Below are 18,662 nucleotides of genomic sequence, written 5' to 3'. Positions count from 1 at the left end.
ATTTTAATAACCCATAATGAAGTTTGAGGTGGTTTTGAGACGTATTTATCCTTTGTGTATATCTCACCCCAAAGATAAGATAAACGATGTGCTTTGTTGTCTGATTTCAATATCATCTGTCTTTTGCCAAGCCTCAAACTCTGCAGTTGCCGTCACATACAGAGGAAGAACAAGGCCAATCAAAAGTGCTGGAATGTGTAGAAATGTAGCTACTAATGTGCTGACAGCTTACACCAGTTCAACCATACACTTATAGAATCTGGTTCTTTATAAGAACACTTTATTTATTGTGAATTCACAGTGGACTGTGGTCATATGTTCAGCACTGGAGGTCTGCTCTACAAAATTATAAAAAGCAACAGCACACTGAACATGTGGCATTTGATTGGACAATCACATTGCACAGTTTGATCTTCTAAGTTCCATTGTTAGCCTGCGAGAAACACCTGTGTAGGTTGAGTGCTGTGTTAACTCTGGGTAATTTTGACAACGTGTAAACACGCAATCTCCCCATCAAATTCCATTAAACTCTGCAAGAACACAAACACACCACACTCCAAAAAGAAGCCCCCAAGCAGCGGCATTAAACAAGTGCTCTCATTTAGACATAAATAGTGTGATCGTACTCTCGTAAATCATGCTGAAATTGTACATTTGGCCCGGGAAAAGGCTTCAGGTTCGCACAGACCTTCTGTAAACAGGTTCTCCTCCAGCCTCTCACAACTTCAGCGTGAGTCAGTGGATGTGTGAGACTCTTGTGTTTGTGTGCATATGTGTGTATGTAAGGTTACAGAGGCTTGATCCATTTTAAAAGGAGTCTTGCTGTAATCAAAAACAATAACCGCTCAAAGCATAAACTCTTCCAAAGCCCCCCCCCCCTTCTCCCCCCTACGCACTCCCCCACCCTTCCCTTGAAGTATGAAATAATATTCTGTGTGTGGGCCCTGGCCGAATGCTGAGAACGCAAACATTTCACAATAAAGTTGTTTAAATGAAGGCCTTGGCATAGATGGCTGGGAGATAAAGGACATGCTGCGTTAATTACAAGCGCCCGTTAAAATAAACCACTGGTGTAAAATATGACTCTCTCCCATTCTCTGGGATTTGAACCTATAAAATGTCACCGAGGTGTGTACCTCACATGAGCTGTTTGGAGACCAAACACAACAGCAGCTCTTCTGGTTCCTACACTGACAGTCAAAAAAGGAAAGAAAGAGGGTAAGGGGCAAGATCCACACAAAAACATACACACACAAAAAAAAAACAGAGCTCTACAATCAACAAAGAAAGCAGTGTTTACTCTGCATTTAAAGACTTATGAATTTTTCTCGCCCCCGCCTTGCCTTTGCGTGGCATTAACTGAAAGGGAAAATAGCCCAGTTAAGCACCGGGTTTATTATTCTTCAAACTCTTGTCTGAAAAGTAATATGCTTTAAAGGCACAGTAAATGTGCTGGTGCTCTCCCCCTGTATCTGTTTCAGCGGTATGTGTGTGTGTGTTTAAGTGAGTAAAGTTACATCGCAAAGAGAGGCGGGAAGATGGATTATTTTTCCTGAAGGATGGACTTAAGTTTCTGCTCTTTGCTGCTGGGTGGCCCACTCCTCTTTAGCCGTGTTAACATAAGAATGGAGTGGTGGCCATGGGGTGAGAGAGGGGAAGGAGGGGTGGGGTCACCGGGTAGCCGGTTTAAATTATTCTGCGCCTCTGCTGCTGCATAGCAGGAGCTGTTGTTATCCACTTAGAACATCAGACAATTTGTTCCTTCTCCCTCTCTCTTCTCTCCCTCTCTCAACGCTGTGGGCGTCTTTATTCTGGACCCTTTGTACCAGTGTTATGTTATAACGCCTGTCCGGGCCAGGATTGATCCACAATCCCTTCCACTCTTAGGCCTCTCCTTATCCTGAATTTAAATTCATAATAACTGGTGTCGCTTTGAAATCTGCTCAGATTTTAACCCCTTCAGAAATTAAAATTTTATTTCCATACTTGATTTGGCAGGATGATTTGTTTTACCTCAGACTCAGCCAAACTAATCAATCCCCTGTTGTAGTGGAAGACTCTGCCCCTGTGAAGATTACCTCAAAACCCGAAATATCAAAATGTTAACTCTCCTCACCGCGGGCTGTCATCCAAGCTCAGTGACGAGCGCAGTGACGCTTGCAGGCCCAGATGAGGAATGTAGTTATGAGGAGATGTTTGTATACATTCATCCTGTGCTTTGGAAAGCAGCGCTGGTGGTTGAGCACAGCTTAAAGACATCTGGATGCGATGAAATGCCATTTGTCTAAACAATCAAGAGTCTTACCAGAGCCACCCAAAGTGTGCTGTGCTTTTAGTACATACTTGTGCAATGTGCTTCAACAGAAACTGTTATTGACAAATATTTCATTGCGACAGCCTCATGAGATCTCTTTTTCCCTTTTTTTTTTTTACATCATTCCAGCTCTCTGCTATAAACATAAAGCATTTGTGACTGGTGTGTTCTTGAGGATGGATGAGTTGCAGTCAAGTTCATTTAAAAAGAGTTGGGGGGTGGAAATGAAGAGAGACGTAGAACAATAGATTAAGACTGACACGAATCAGTGAGATTGGAATCTAAATACTTAAGATAATACAATGCCCATTCTTCTAACTGAAAGAAAAGAAAAGAAAAAAAAAAAAGGCGAATAATAATCACTCAAATCTCATGGTTGACCAACAGCCATTGGTTCATCAAAGCATTCCAGAGAATTGGAATTAACTCGTACCGCAAAAAGTACAATATCAACATGTCAGGATGGATTTTCTGTGCACGCAAAAGACACAAATTCACATGACAAACACCCAGAAAGAGAATGAGCCATCATGTGTCAAAAGAAATGCCACACCTATAGATTTATTTCCTCCTTAATTCCATTTAAACAAATGGTGTGGGCAGTCACGGCAGCTAGTGCTCTGACTGTAGCAGTGGTGTGTGTGTGTGTGTGTGTGTGTGTGTGTGTGTGCGTGTGCGTGTGCGTGCGTGCGTGCGTGTTTGTATGTGTGCGGGGGGTGTTAGTGAAGGGGGCAGGCAGACATGACTTGGATAATAAGCGTCATGGAATCTAATCAGATTTCTAAGAGGAATTGATTGTTGTGAGGCAGCCGGTGCAGGAGTGGGGTTGACAATAAGCTGAAATTTAAGTGTTAATTTTTATGCTAATCCTCTGGCATCTCTGTGTGATGCAATTTGGTCCAGCAGCCCCTCGACTTTGCGGCGCAGATATGAAATTGTCCCGTGCACAGAGAAAATGTCAGCTTGCCAGACCCTGAAAGCTTGTAATTTATTAGGTATGTTTCTATTAGTATGTGTCACAGTTGTTAGAGAGCCACATGCGCAGGCAGGCAGCCACACCACCTCCTTCTCTCCCTCGCTTCCTCTCTCTTTCCCTTTATCTCACTCTTTCTGTCCCTTAACTTGCCTCTTCCTCGTCTTCCTGTCACCAGCGTCTTCTGCAAGTATTACCGTCCACTTTTTTAGTACACATGCACAAGTACGCACACACTCGCACACACACACACACGCACACACACACACACACACAAAGGGACACACCATGCTTGTTCTTAAGATGGTCTCGGCTCGGTGGCTGCTACACTGGGGCCTTAATGTATTATCATATATCGGGTGGTCCTTGCCCCCTGGACAAAAGGCTATTTAATACAATTTAATGACATTCCCAAAGATTGGCGGCGGCAGTTGCGGCGGCTGGGAGGTGGGGGTGTGGTGGTGGGGAGAGAAGAATAAAAAAAAATTAAAAAAGAAAGGCTGAGGCCCAGATGAAAACAGCATCTGTGTTTTTCATGGCTCACCCATGCAAACATTGCAGGGTAAAATGTGTGACTTTCCATCCTCTTTCTCTCCCTCGCTCTCTATCTGTTGCTGGCTGCAGATTCAAATCTAGTTGGGGGGCTTGATAAAGCTACAGATGAATAGACTTTCAAAATCACCTTCTATCAGGGCCTTGGCAGGCTGCCTAAGATATCGAGTAGTCCTCTTTACTCTTAGTTTAGTCAAATTAATAATGCAACAGTGTAAAGATTCCGCCAGAGGGTCCATCAACCCCTATTCAGTAGGTGTAGGTGTATTTAAATGTACAGTACAGTATTCTGTACAGTATTCAAATTGCAAATCCATGCACAAGGGATTCACAGGAAATGTGAACATGGCACAGAAGATCAAGGCCAGGGTATGTGCAAGTTTCACTCACAATGGGCAAAACAAAGTGGAACCAACAATGTCTCCTAAAAATTCTGTGCACATTTTTGAAAAAGCTGATCTGTATTAAAAGAGGTACCTTGAAAGTAGGAGGAGCATTTATAGAGGGCATGGTTAATATCGACATTTAAAACATGATATAGATCAAATGAAAAATATTTTAATTACTTTTAAGAAATACAGAATGAAATCTACTTTGGTTCTCATTCCTAACGGTTATGTCACAAATTCTCTCTAGTTCCTCTGCCATTTGAAGCGGTGTAAAACATTTGTGGGAGAAATCTTATAACAAATACTTGAATTCATAAATGATTGGGTGAGTACAAATGGAGGACCTCTCAAAGATAATGTTACACCCCTGGCACCAACAGTATTGCAAGTGAATAAGCAGAACACTTCACTGTAGCCCCCATCCCGTCTTGTCCTGTCAGTGGTAATAAGTTGAAGTATCAGAAGTGCTTCAAGTAGACATTTAAAGATAATGCTTTTGCTTAAATTAGTGTATGAAGTTGGTGTGCTTTTACATTTTAAACCAGACCACAACCTTTGTCCACTGGTAAAAAAGATGTCTGTATGTTCCCAACACACACACGCATACACACACAAACACATACACACACACACACTTAAGTTTTTAATCACCTGTTGCAACAACATTTTTGGAATTCTGATTAAATAGTGGAAAAGTCAAAGGTGCTCTATTTGTAATAAAGCTAATACATGTATAATGTTTTATCTGACCAGCGTTTTCTCAAATTAAATTGCACATGCAATGTTATAAACACAAATGCAGAACTTTGTGGACTGTGGAAATGTTGCCAGTGAATAGCGTTAATTCAGCAGTTACGTTCCCTCATATATAAAAACTGAAGGCGATAGGATTTGGCTTGATTAGTCACAAAAGGCTGCTGCCATTACCAGCAGTAACCACAGGTGTCACCAAGCTATTCAGAATCTTAAAAATATATCTTAAAATAAAACCATTAGTCAGCCCTGTGAAAGGCTTTCGACCTGTCCAAGATGTACCCTGCCTCTCGGCCAATTTTATCTGGAGTATATGCATATCTCTAAAGAAGCCACTATGCTGCCAAATGAATGGAGTCCCTTCAAATCATAGCATGAGATAAAACTACTTTTAAAATCGAACTCAAATTAAATTTTCCAAGTAGTAAGTACTGGTAATCAGTGTTGGCAGAGATTCTCATCAGTAAGGAACAAGAATTTTACTCTCCTCTGCTGTATTTTTTATCATCTCCCTCTTTATGTTTAAACACCGCTAACATCACTGTGCTCCTTGCTGGTGTATTGAGTGGTACTAGAAAGCCAGTCAAAACCGTACTCAGTGGGCCCAGAAAACACAGTGAAAGGTTTGGATGCAATTCACATATAGGTCAATTAAATGCAACAACATCTGCTCTCTCCCTACATTTGCATATAGCATTCATATGTTAATGATGTCCCTTGTTTTATTTTTTTTCACATGTGTGTATGTGCATATGTGTTTATGTGCGCTATTTGTTTCTCTCTGTGTGTATATTTTTTTCTGTACTTCCTCCCCTCCTCCCAGTCTCTTTGTATCACCAAACAAAAAGAGATGCAGAAAATTTGGATTCATACTTCCCTTTTAGAAAAAAACACAGATACGCCCGTCCTATTTTCACTTCCTCTCGCCTGACGATTAAAGGGGAGGTTAGACGAGTGCCACAGTTGTTCCATTGCTGTGCCCCTGATTTCGACAAGAAGCCCCTTTAACGGCAGAGAAGGGAAGGCCCTATCTCTTCTCCAAGCAGCTTAATGCTTTATAAATCAATGATGACACAGATGGACTAGCGATAATCTATTTAGAATGCCTCACAGCAAATATTGTTGTGCAGATGATTAGACAGACAGTTATTTTAACTCAGACCCCTAAACCCAATCTCCCGCTTCTCATGATGCTCTTCAGATTTATAGTGGTAATTTGGGATTTCATATTTTCGTTATATGAAATAAATTTGGCAAAAAAGAGACGTACAAACACGGTACTAATTAAAAGTGAAATCAAGTTGTGGCGGTGGGGTTTTGTGTTTCTCTCTGAGCATTTGTGTTAAAGATTTTTTTTTTGTGTGTGTGTGTGTGCATGCATGTATTTGGGCAGCTTGAGGGACAAAAGACATGAGGAGGTTCTGGTGTCTGTGCCAAGGCCATAATAATAAGGCATGTTTCTTTAAAGAAGGGGGAGACAGACCTTTAGCTGAAATATATCTCCAGGGTATGTGTGTGTGTGTAAGAGTGTGTGTGTGTGTTAGACAGTCTGGTGACACAAGGGGGGTTAATGGCAATCCAGGATCTCTGCCCCTTTTCATGGTCGATGGGTCTCAATTTGGCGTGCAGGGGTGGAGAGGAGGAGGAGAAAGGGAAGAAGAGGAGGAGGAGAAAAGAGCTGAGGAGGAGGGCAAAAATGAAGTGGAGGTTGTCAGACGTGGCAGCTGCTCGGAGGCCCTGATAAATATAAGCCCTTATTGATCGGTTGAAAATGAAAGATCCCCGAGTGGCGTGCAGTATTTAGCTTCTTGTCTGCCTCACGTCAGCGGTGGCCTTGCCTTGGAGGGATAGATTTTCAGCTGTGCCTCCGGGCACCACAGCGAGCCAGCTTTGATTTCATCTTTAACCTTTTTCTGGCTGCATTCCCTTGACCTCTGCAGTGTCGCTTGCTGAATTTGTTAGATTTTCATCTCGACAATGACCCCCTGCCCCACCTCATCTTCCTCTTCCTCCCAGCCCATCACTGTCTTCTCCATCCAGTCCACTCTTCACGTCTATATTTCATTATCACCTCTGTTTCTAATCCTTCCCCTCCACTGTTTCTGCTTCTAGGTGGTTCCAGTAAGCAGTAGTCAGTGGTGAGTGACAGCGAGAGGCCAGTTGATCCTGACAGACACGTTGGACTCCATTATGCAGTTAGGGTGTTAAGGTAAGCTCACACACAACTCTTACCTTAACCCGCAGCAAATTGTTCTCGACTTGAAGATTTTTCTAATTTTTCCAAACCCTGTATGATATTTGCTTCTCACACTGTAAGGATAAGAGAACAAGACACATACACATGAATAAAAGCACACAAACACTCACACACTCCAACTGTTCTTCATTCACTCACCATTTAGTCTTATCCCCAAAGGCACTCCGTCTTAAACCAAAACACACACACACACACACAGACAGTCACACAGCTACAGTACACTGCTTGCTATGTGCACAGACAGAACTTGTAACAATCTGGATTGTGATAATCTATGATAATCATCCACCACATGCCACCTAAAAACGCACATGGGTGGCATTCAACACCCACATTGGCACGTTGCTACCACGCATCTTGCCTCCCTCTGCTGCTCTCCCCAATGTCACTACCTCCAGCGTCAATGTCACTACTTTGTTCCTTATTTCTTTTTTATGTATGAGGAGGCTTGCACTATAACACACCGCGGAGTGGGAAATAGGAACGAATCTTGAACAATTTATGTTTGGCATTAGTGTAATTGAATCCCACTCATATATCAAAGAAAGAAAGTTGCGAGGTGTGGGTGATATAAATGCAAGCTATAGGGATCCATGAAAACACGGATCTGTCCCTCCTCTTCTCCTCGTCTTCGGAACAATGTCCCCCATCTCTTTTTTTATTCTCTCCCTCTCTCCCCTCCTTTAGCTAGATGGATGATAAATTCCCAGCCAGAGAGCCAGCAACAGCTGTTGGCAGACAGGCCTGATATGAGAATAGCAGCATAGGATGAGCAGGCATTAAAAATTAATATGCTATTTAGCCTAGGTGTATTTTAGGTATTTGACATTTTCATGTCCGGGACAGACAAAATTTATTCATAGTACAGAAAAAAATAATAAAATAAAAATAGGTAGAGAGGAAAAGGTGGAGGGAGGGGGAGGAGGAGGGGATAAGGGACACGTAAGGAGGATGCAGGGAACACTAAGTGGGGTGGAGGGAGGGTTTGGCAACACCCTTAATGTAGGTAGAAAACTAGAAGGCTGATAAAGTGGAAACTGTTGTCCAGCAAAACTCCTTTATTTCTATCTACTTATTGAGGATCCCCCTGAAAGATGAGCGGATGAAGGCTCAATATCCAGCCTAAGACACGTTGATACAATATCCTCAGCCGAACCTGTGTTGTTCTGCCTTGCTGTGCCCATGTTTAATGACTTCAGTACTTAAATAATTGCTAATTGTGCATTCAAACCAAACGCACAGCTAATATGTGACGCGGTAAGATTTCATACAAAGTCAATGCAAAGATGTAAATTTCCCATCAGTCGCCCCAAATTGGAAATATTTGATCTCGAATGAAAAAATGTGCGTGACACCAAAGGGATTCAGCGCTGTGAATAAAAATCACCAGACGCAGGTCCTGGCACTGACCCAAGCTTGCAGGCTATCAAAACGGCCACTGTTCAGCCTGAGGTAACGCGGGACACGGCAGTCATCCAGACTCAGCTCCTGGAGAAGATGTGAGAGTACAATGCAGCTATTGTCACTTCAGCCGGTAGTTGCCCCCTTTTCTGGAGGAGAACGGGCAAATATTTTTGGGTTGTGTTTACTCATGTTGCCTACGTGAGTACCACGAGTAAACACAAATGATCCTGCGACCCAAACGTTCACTTTGCATTTGGTGTGAACACAGCATAATACCCATATGGCAGATAATGTGTACCGAGACGTTACCATCACAAGGTCCAATGATGTTGTGTTTCTGAAGCCTCCATACACATCTCCTGGCCTTTCTCGATGGATGGAGTTGCCCAGTTGTCATGGAGATGGTTTAGGTTTGATGGAAGTATATAATTTAGTCACTTGATAATAGGTAGTTGTACATGGGGGAGGGGTTGACAGCCTGCATTATCTCTGACCAAAATCCCACACCTGGTTATGTGATAGTAAAGTAAGTGGAGCCTGTGATGAGATTTTCTTGTCAAACCTTAATTTATAGTTTACCAACGGGCAACCTCGTTGCATGTGGTGAGACTTGACACAGAAAAACCTCTATGGAAGAAGGTCAACTAAATGAATTGCTCAACTGAGAATGTGACAGAGGAGACTGATGCACAAATTTAGTTTTTTGAGTAACAGTCAATATTGGTTTATTTTAAAGGTAGAGCAAGCTATTCTGAAAAAGAAAGTTCAGAAAAATCCACCCCACCCTTCAATGCTCATTCAGAATCTCGCAGTTTAACTCTGCAGTCAATTCTTGTCCTTCATAGCAGTATTAGGAATTTTTTATTCTTCCGACCTCCTCTTTGGACATTTCTCTGCCACCTCTCCTTGACAGTGCAGCTAAATCGTGTTGTATACGATAGAGTTTAACTCCATGCACTCGTGGCACTTAACATTGCTGCTGCTTTCTGGTCTGCCCTTCCAATCATTACCGACAACTATATGGTGTGGTGACTGGAGGGTGTGGAATATATAAAAAAATTATGAGGGTTTGGTTTAAGATGATTTATCAAGGGTTTTAGAGGCTGATGTTAGAACAACTCTCTTTGTAGACATTTGAATACCAAGAAGAAGACTTGATGTGAAGACTTTGTTAGTTCTGGTTGATACTGGACCTCTAGCAAGATAACAAAATGGTTTGCTAATGACTCAATGTCCATCCAAGAACAAAGAGCCCATAACTCAAGCCAAATCTGAACGTTTTGTTCCGTATTTAATCAAATTTTACAACAATTTTCTCAACAATATAAACTTTACATTCTGTTCAGTCATAAACATCATTAAATATATCTTCCAAAATACACCACACATGCAGAAATGTTGGCATTAATTGAAACCACGCATTTTTATGTTGTATGTACTCTGGTCCTGAATATCTGACTGCCAGGATTAAGAAGGCCCTGTACGGATATTGAGCCACTCTTCTGCCGTCAAACACAAGACCCCTGGTGGTCCAGACAGTAAAATGTACAAGTCCCATGCTGAGCCATGCTAGGACCTCTGTTTCTTTATCACTCCCTCTCTGCCTCTCTCACTGTCTCGGTCTCTCCCTCTCTCTCACTCCTTGGTGATTAATGGCTAATGCTGCTCTAGTACATCTCTATATCCCTCTTCATCCCTCCCTCGCTAATCGTTGTGAAATCTTAGACATGGCCTGGATTTGGCCTCCTGGAGAAAAAAATGGGGATTGAATGAGATTGCAGGAAGGGACAATATCCACCTCCCACAGCATCTATATCTTCTGTTTTTTTTTACTTTTTTTTTCTGCCACATATCTTTAAACCTTTACTCCTTTTTCATCAAGAGGAAGGTTTAGGTCAGCCTGGTTGGGTAGAGACACTCTCATCCTCTTTACGACATCTGGGTACAATACAACTCTATTACGGTTTATAACACTTCAGAAAACAATTTTCTACAAATCACAATTTATGGCATGTCTAGGAGCAGCGTGTAATGAGTAGATAGTACAATGTTTTCTTGGGAAAATGGACAACAATTCATATTTCATTCAAAGTAAACTCTGACATCATATGATGGAAAAATATACATTTGGGCTACTATATTTACTGATTTAAGGTATAATATGTAAAAAAGATTAAAACACTCACCTGACACAATATACAACATTGATTGTGCCATATATATAGTCAGTGCTGGACCACTATGAAGGGAAGATGTGGTTGTACTGACCATGCTCTCTATGTCCAGTGAAATTGAAGCTGTTTGACATAACTATCCTAACTCAATCTCCACTTAGCTGTGAATGTGATTGGCCTCTGGGATCTTTCTCCAGCCTTCCACTGATTTCATTACAACCCTAACCCTATGGGTCATCTTCAATTAGAAGATAAAGATCCTGAGATGTAGTAAAAACCTAAATAAAAGACAGTTGGTGGAACTTGAGTTAAAGTGACTGTCAAACCACTGTTAAAAAGGACAAGAATAGTGTTCACACTCAAATGGATTTAAATATTTGTATAGTCTAGTGTATAGAAAACAGGAGTGGATAAATAGATTAAATGGCTGACAGGCCTAAAATGCGGTGTAATCACAAGCTCATTACAACCAAAGAACTGTTGTGACAGCTTTGCAACAGAGCAACATTAGCATCACTTCTCGTTGTCTTTATTCATACCTCTAGTTCAGCAATTAGCCCACTACCAGCTCTTTCCTGTTGCACCCTCATTGTCTGCTAATTATTTTTATTTCCTTCAAATTTTCTTCCTCCTTCACCCTCCTCACATCTTTCCCCCTCAGTCCCCACTGCTTACACACGCTGAAACTTCCTGTCGCCATATAGCGCAGCGCTTCATATACGCTGACTGTTATTACCTTGGGGAACGTTTAGTAGCTTCGTGTTTAACACTGTAACCTCCGCTACATCGGCATTTGCAATGGAGAGAAAAACCTGGGAGGTGGAAACTAGAGACGGCTTGTGTTAGGCGAGCATTCAACTGATCACTACGATCAAAATGACGAGAGAGAAAAATAGAGTATGTGACAAGACTGCTTGATTTCAACCTATTGGATGATCAATGATTCTTAAGGGGAGGGGTAATTTCTTGCGATATGTCTCACTACAAAGTAAACAGAAATCAAAGCCCTTCAAGCTCTGAGACAAAAGCACTATATGAAAGATACTATCTTAACAACACCTTCATTTCTGCTCGTTTTTCCCCCTCAGTATGTCCCATTGATTTCACGTAACTGGTGTTAAGTGAAACTATTTGAAAAACAAAGGATCCACTTGACTTTCTGTCTCAGATTGTCTCCCAGTATAGTCAAATAAAACCTCTAACAAACCTCTCCTTTGCAGTACTTGTGTTTTTACGATTCTTAATTATCTTATCTGATTCATTTTGATAAGCACTCGACACATTGAAAGTTAAATTAAGGCATCAAGTTAAGTTCCCCCCCCCTCTTCCTGGGAGTTCACAGGTTGTGTTGGAGTGTGATTTTTAATGTTTTCCAACGGCCAATATGCCTTTGGCTCTGCAGCGTCTTGGTAGATTACTATCAGTCCCGATCATTCAAATACCCCCCCCCCCCCCCCCCCCACCGACTAATATATTTTAGACAACAGCGAGCCCCCGCCTTGGCCCAGCAACCCTCACTGCTCCACACTCATTCCCCTTCTCCCTGATAGGGATCTGTGGACATTGATGTCTGTCTCATAGCAGTTTTAGAGGCGCAGGGGGCACAACTTGACAGATAACAGGACGACTATCAAAGGAGTGAAAATCGAGTCATGTCCATGTCCATCAATGTGCTGCGATGAGCGTGCATGGGAGAAGACGTGCACACACATGGACAAAACCCTGACAGCAGTCAGGGAGAGACGGGGAAGGACTGTTAGATGATTACCAGAAGAAAAAAAAGGAGTGTGTTCAGGGGGATTGGGCTCTGAAGACATGAGTGCTTTCTCTCACGCACAAACACACACACACACACACACACACACACACACACACACACACACACACACACACGCACACACGCACACACATATCCATCCATTCAGGGAGGTCCTTTCTCCGTCCCATCCTCCTCCCAGGATATCAAGTTGTAATTGATATATGGGCCTGGCTGTCTCTCTCCTCCTCACTCACTCATATACGTGTGTATGTGTTTAGGGCGACTTATCTAGATTTCACCTGTGATTCTTCGTATTGCCCACTAACCAGCGACTTACCCCAGCGGGATGGACAGAGATGGATGAGCTGAGGAGAAAAAAAGAAGAAAAAAAAGGTCCATCATTCCTCAAAAGGCCTAATGTGTTATCAAAGTAACTTCCAGCGTATTAGCAACAAGAATCCCCTAACCCCCTCATATCCTCTGCCCCCCCCTTCCAGCGCCCTCCACCTCCCTATCCTCCTTTGTGGCGTTGCTCGCTCGCCTCGGCAAGCTTCCTGAATTAAACTGCCGGTTTCCTGTTCTTTTATATGCACGGCCACATCTGGGGCGCCCGCTCGCAGGGCCCCGCCGCTTAATAACAATCACCTTCCCTTTCACTCTGCCCTGATTGTTTCTAATTCGCCCTGACAGATAGTAGCTGACAAGCCGCCCGCACCTCCCTCCCTCCGTGACCCGAGCTCACTCAGCACACTTATAAGGCCTGTCATTTTTAATATTTGATTTTCACTTCGTAAAAAGTTATGTGTTTTAGAGCTGCCACAGCCACCATCGCCAGCCCCACCCCCATCTCCCCAGTTGTATGATGAAATCTGTATTTAACTGAAACCACGTAGAGCGGCCATTCTTCCCATCCCTCTCCTTTCTCTGTCCTTTTATCCGTTTGAGCCTCATGCTCTCCGTCATTTTCCCTTTTTCATTAAGCGTCCTTCTTTATCTATTTCTGCCATCATTATTTTCAACATCTCCCGTCTTTCTGTCTCTTTTACTCAATCTCTTGCTCTTTCTTTCTTTTTGTAAAGACAAGTGGTGGGATTGTACAGACTAACATTTAAGCCACTCTCTAACCCACAGTGAGCCACCTTTACGGTCACATTCATCCAGGCGTATATAGGACAAAGCCACACGGTTAAGAACAGAGCTGTGTGTATTGACAAATAACTGGCGTCCACATCCATCCGTCAGACATGCAGCTTACTGGCTTCCAGCTTTATTTGCTTTCCATTGATTCCCATTATAGGTATATGGAGCCATGTAAAATGCATATCAGGTAGACTGATCATTAAATGAAAGAATAGATTCATCGACAGGTTGATGGATGACATTTTGCCGAGCGATCCCTATAGACTTTCAATAAAAACACAATTTGGAGCTTAAGACAAATGAAAAGGGAGGCGTGAAGCCATCTAAGATGGAGAAGGATAAAAAACAATGATTAGAAGATAGATTTACAAATGCATGGCAGCACGAAACCCATCTGCACTACCAGTCGGCATTAACACAACATTGACACAATATAATAACATACATAACCCCATAACTAGAGGAAAAATTAAATATGCACCGTCATTCATATTCCTCCATAATTGTTTTGTCCTTAAAGATCATTTTTCGGCATTTTGCTTTTATTTGACAGTTGATATAGATTGAAAAACAATAGGAGACAGTTTTAATTTGGCAGGGAATCAAACCAATATTCAGTGTCACACCGTGCACAAAGTCCCATGGTTCTGAATGGGCCTTTAGGCCTGGAGAGGCGTCTTCCTCTTACAGACTTGTAGTTTTTTGAGCTGTAGTTACAATTTTCTTCTTAACCTTAACAAAGTGTTTTGGTTTCTCAACCATAACTGCACCTTAAGCCAGTAGCAGCTGGTCGTGAGAAGGTTTTCCAACATCTTACAAAACTTACTTGAAATTAAGTTTAACTTTATAAAATCAACTGCAAAAATGAAACCATTTTCTAATCTAATACCTAATGGGTGCCATCCAAGCTGTGTAAAACACACTACTTCATCACCAGCTTCCCCCTGGTCCTGCTTCCATCTATAACAAGAAAATGGGTGTAAAAAGGGCACAGAGGACAGAGCATAAAACCAATTAAACAATAAGATCCATGAGTGACTTGCTGAGTAGCCAATCAGGAGCTCACACAAGGGAATCTGTCGGTGCACAAAAAGCACGACTCTCACGCCACAAACCGGGGATTGTGTCCAGACAGTTGTCAGGCAACAAAAGCTCTTAGTTTAAAGTTTTGGGGAAATTGTGGTTTTGATTGAATGTGAATCAACACATTGTAAAGACGAGAACTTTGCTGTCGATGCTTTGCTGTACAGAAACATTTTAGGAGACAGGTTTATAGCGTTTGCCGTTCTCCCTTAAAACAAACCAAGAGTGATCATATTTCAGCTACAAACAACTTGTGCTGCTATTTCTCTTATCTCAAACAGTGCCACAACGGCCATGTCATATTCACAGCACAACAAATAAAATATCATTGGATCAGTTTATCATCCACCAACTCTGCAATCACTTTTTTCCTGTCATTGCAATCAGCATTGTGCACCCACACACTGTCTTACAAACACACTCCCCCCTAACCCAGCCATCAAGACATACTTCCATTTTGGGACACCGAGGTGCCTGGGGCGTACCCACTGCCATTCTCCGTCTTTACCCGACGACAAAAACACAACTAATTGGAGTACCACTGCATGTTTTCACTAAAGGCACAATTTAATTACATTTGAGCTGGGAATGAGTATTTTGGGAATGTCTGTATGTTCATTCAAACAAATGGAGCGAATGAAAAGCAATATTTGTTTTGCTTTGATTAGCAAATGGGCAGGGTAATTTGTTAAGGAGAAAAAGAGTGAGGGCAGAAAATCTCTGTTTAACCCCCAGCTTTCCAGCGATGGACTGATAGCACACACTCACACGCACAAGCAAACACACACACACACACATTTCATCCCCTCCCTAAACATGCCCCTTCCCTCCTAATCATTAATGAACTTTTGCTCCTGGCTTTTTGACTATGACGTCCGTCTTCTAGTCTCTTTCTTTTGTCTGCCATTCTTTCTCCATGTTTCTTAGTCTCTGTCCTGTGGTCCTCCTGTTCATAAATCATTTATTAATAACTCAGTGAATAATGTAAAGAGTATTGTTTTCTCCAAGGTTGTATTAATAAACATGAATGAATTTATTTGTCTTTACCAAAGCATGATTAATGCACATTAATGCCTGGATATAGCTCACTCTGCCCTGCATCATCAAGCACACATCACCCACCCCCACGCTGTCACTCCTACAAAAAAAAGACCTATCAACATTAAATATTTATGGCATAATATTAATGGTTTGTAAAGAAAATAACAAGTTATTAATCCTCTGATTAACAACTGATTAACCTTTTTTATTAAACACGTGATCCGTGCATCATCGACTCTGGATATGTCGACTGACTGCACTGCAGAATAATTATTTTTGTGTCTTTTCTAATTGCAAAAATCGCCTGGCTGAACTATATGTGTGAGCGTTTCTTCCTCTCACTCTTTTGCTTTGCAAAGACACACCACTCACACTTGTTCAAACAACATAAGATGTATGTAGCCCTAGATCACGGTGAAGGATAAGGGAAAGGAAGAAAATAAAACACACAAACATAACTGGCACATTCTTTCACAACGCGGGAGTACAAGAGCTGCGCCTAAATTTAGCAGCAAATCTTTTTTAAAACAATGGGGTTTAATTCACATATCCGTTTATTCTGCAGTCACTGGCATGGGGTAGGAAAGTGGAGTGAAAACACAGCTGAAGGACAAAACATTTTCTCTCCTCCTTTTTTGCCTCTGTTCATCTCAAAGCTATTGTCTGTATTTTTAGTTCTTGTCAACTGAAAGACAATTATGTTATGTTTTCTGACATAATTGTATGACTTCAGATTGGAGACAACTGAATTAAACACAATATGAATCTCTCATGTGAATCTCTAATTCAAATCCAAATTATTTTTCAGTGGTGTTTTGAAAACAGTACAGTGAGTGTTTAGTCAAAAGTTAAAGTCAAAATTCAAATGTTTGGATTTGATTTTAAATTATTTTTGCTTACTTCAGTTTAAGTGTGCTGTATAATTTGTAAAAAAAACACCCTATTTAAGGAATTAAAAATATTTGTTGTATGTGTAAAATTTGACTCTTAAGTATAAATGGTAACTGCATCTATCACACAACTGTAGTTAAATAAAAAGAACAGAAGAAATATAAGTGCAATTACTGGTTAGTACTTATATTTCCATACCGTAGGTTTTGAATATTTAAACCAAATGACGACTGACTTACACATTATGTTGGTGCCAGTCATTTCGTAAAGCATACAACGATATTTCAGCTCCTATTTTTCCAAATTAACACCCACCTTAAAATCATCTCTTGCAAACCTAGAAGATAAGAACGAGGTTCCAATACTGTGCACTACGCTGACCTCAGGACGGCTTGTTGTCAGACATGAAGTCTAGTTCCGCTGCGTTACTGTCATGCTCTGATTTTTACAAAAGCAGCTCTAAAATGCAGCAGAAGTTCATAGGTTGCATGTCTCACAAACAGCTTGCTGCCATCTGTTTGCTCCAGAGTCAGGATGATCTGGTAATATAACAGCAGTGGCCCCTGTTCTTGACCTTTCACTCCAGCTCTAATCATCCACTGAGCGTGCACACCTGAATAAGAGGAATGGTGTGTTTCTGTGCCGTAACTATTAAAATAAAAAATTCAGTGAGTTTAAAAACCATTGTGGATTTTTGTTTCATTATTATGCATTAGCTATAATGAGCAAGTTTCAAATCTCTCCACTTGCATGAAGTGGGAACTGCTTGTCATTAGTGATTTAAGTTGTTAGAACATGGATAGAACATTTTCTGGGCAGACTGTGGAAAACCCCTGGTATTATCCTTTAATTGCAGTACTTCGGTAAATTCTCTTAAATATCAATCAATCAATATAATCTTATTTGTATAGTCCATATTCACAAATCATAAGTCTCCTAGGGCTTATCAAGGTGCGACATCCACTGTCCTTAGCCCTCAACAAGATGAAGGGAAACTTACCGAAAATACGCCTTTAACACAGGAATAAACAAAGAAACCTCAGAGAGAGCCACATGTGAGGGTTCCCTCTCCAAGGACGGACACGAGTGCAATTTCAGGGCAACAGAGAGGGTCTTTTAGGACACATCTATTCTCGCATTGTCAGTTGAAACGCAATGAATACATGTAAATTACTTAACACGCTTACATGTTTTACCTTCAACACATGTCTTTGTTTAAGCTTCCCACCCCTGCCATGATTTTTCCTTTATTTTTTTGCTGCCCTGTATGAAGGGATATGTGTGTTGGCTATCAATTGTTGTGAATTCTGTGTATTTTTTTTCTAATGCCTTGCCTTAGTTCTGTCTCTCAAAGAACATACTCTCTGTGTCTTTCCATTTCCTCTTCTTTCTCGTTTTTAATTGTCTCTTTCAACTCCTGCCATCCTGGGAATCCTCACAAAGCAGTCACGCACCCGAACTGAAAAGAAAAAGAAAAAAAAGTACCTCTGAACTTGCTTTTAGTGCTGTTTGTCCTAATTACAGATCATTTTATCACTGTCAAAAAAAGATTCTAGTCTTAGTGTAATGTTGCCCTGGATGCTGATCCTGTTAAAGTTCAACCCTATTTTACTGTCCTGGAACTCCTCCTAAGACCTGGATTCATCACATCTATTCCCCATGGCACTCTACTCTGTCTCTTCTGTTCTCTACTCTCTTCAAATTTCCTCTTTTTCTCTCCCTTTTTTTGAAGACATCATTTTTTATGCTATCATCAAAATGAATTAGTCTGATCCCAAAATATGCAGAAGGACATATGGTTTGGCCCAGTTTCTGAGCAGTGCCGGGTTCAGTTTTTGGTCATCCCTGCAAAAATGGTGTCTGTGTGTGTGTGCGCACGTGTATGTGCATGCATGTGTGTGGATATGTGTGTGTGTGTGTGTATATGTGTTC

At 41.4% G+C, this 18,662-nt stretch overlaps 1 protein-coding gene across 1 annotated transcript in view; it reads left to right on the top strand.

Annotated features, from left to right (window-relative positions):
* Positions 1-18,662, top strand: part of znf536 (zinc finger protein 536) — a 164,446-nt gene that overhangs the window by 43,139 nt on the left and 102,645 nt on the right. The window contains exon 3 of the mRNA XM_062390301.1: positions 7,094-7,190. The gene's annotated coding sequence lies outside the window, so the exon portion shown is untranslated. The remainder of the gene's footprint in view (positions 1-7,093; positions 7,191-18,662) is intronic.

The sequence above is a fragment of the Platichthys flesus genome, chromosome 1, assembly GCF_949316205.1.
Source record: "Platichthys flesus chromosome 1, fPlaFle2.1, whole genome shotgun sequence".
In the NCBI taxonomy this organism is placed as follows: domain Eukaryota; kingdom Metazoa; phylum Chordata; class Actinopteri; order Pleuronectiformes; family Pleuronectidae; genus Platichthys; species Platichthys flesus.
Note: the sequence above shows the minus strand (reverse complement) of the source record. Positions and strands in the feature narration are given on the sequence as shown.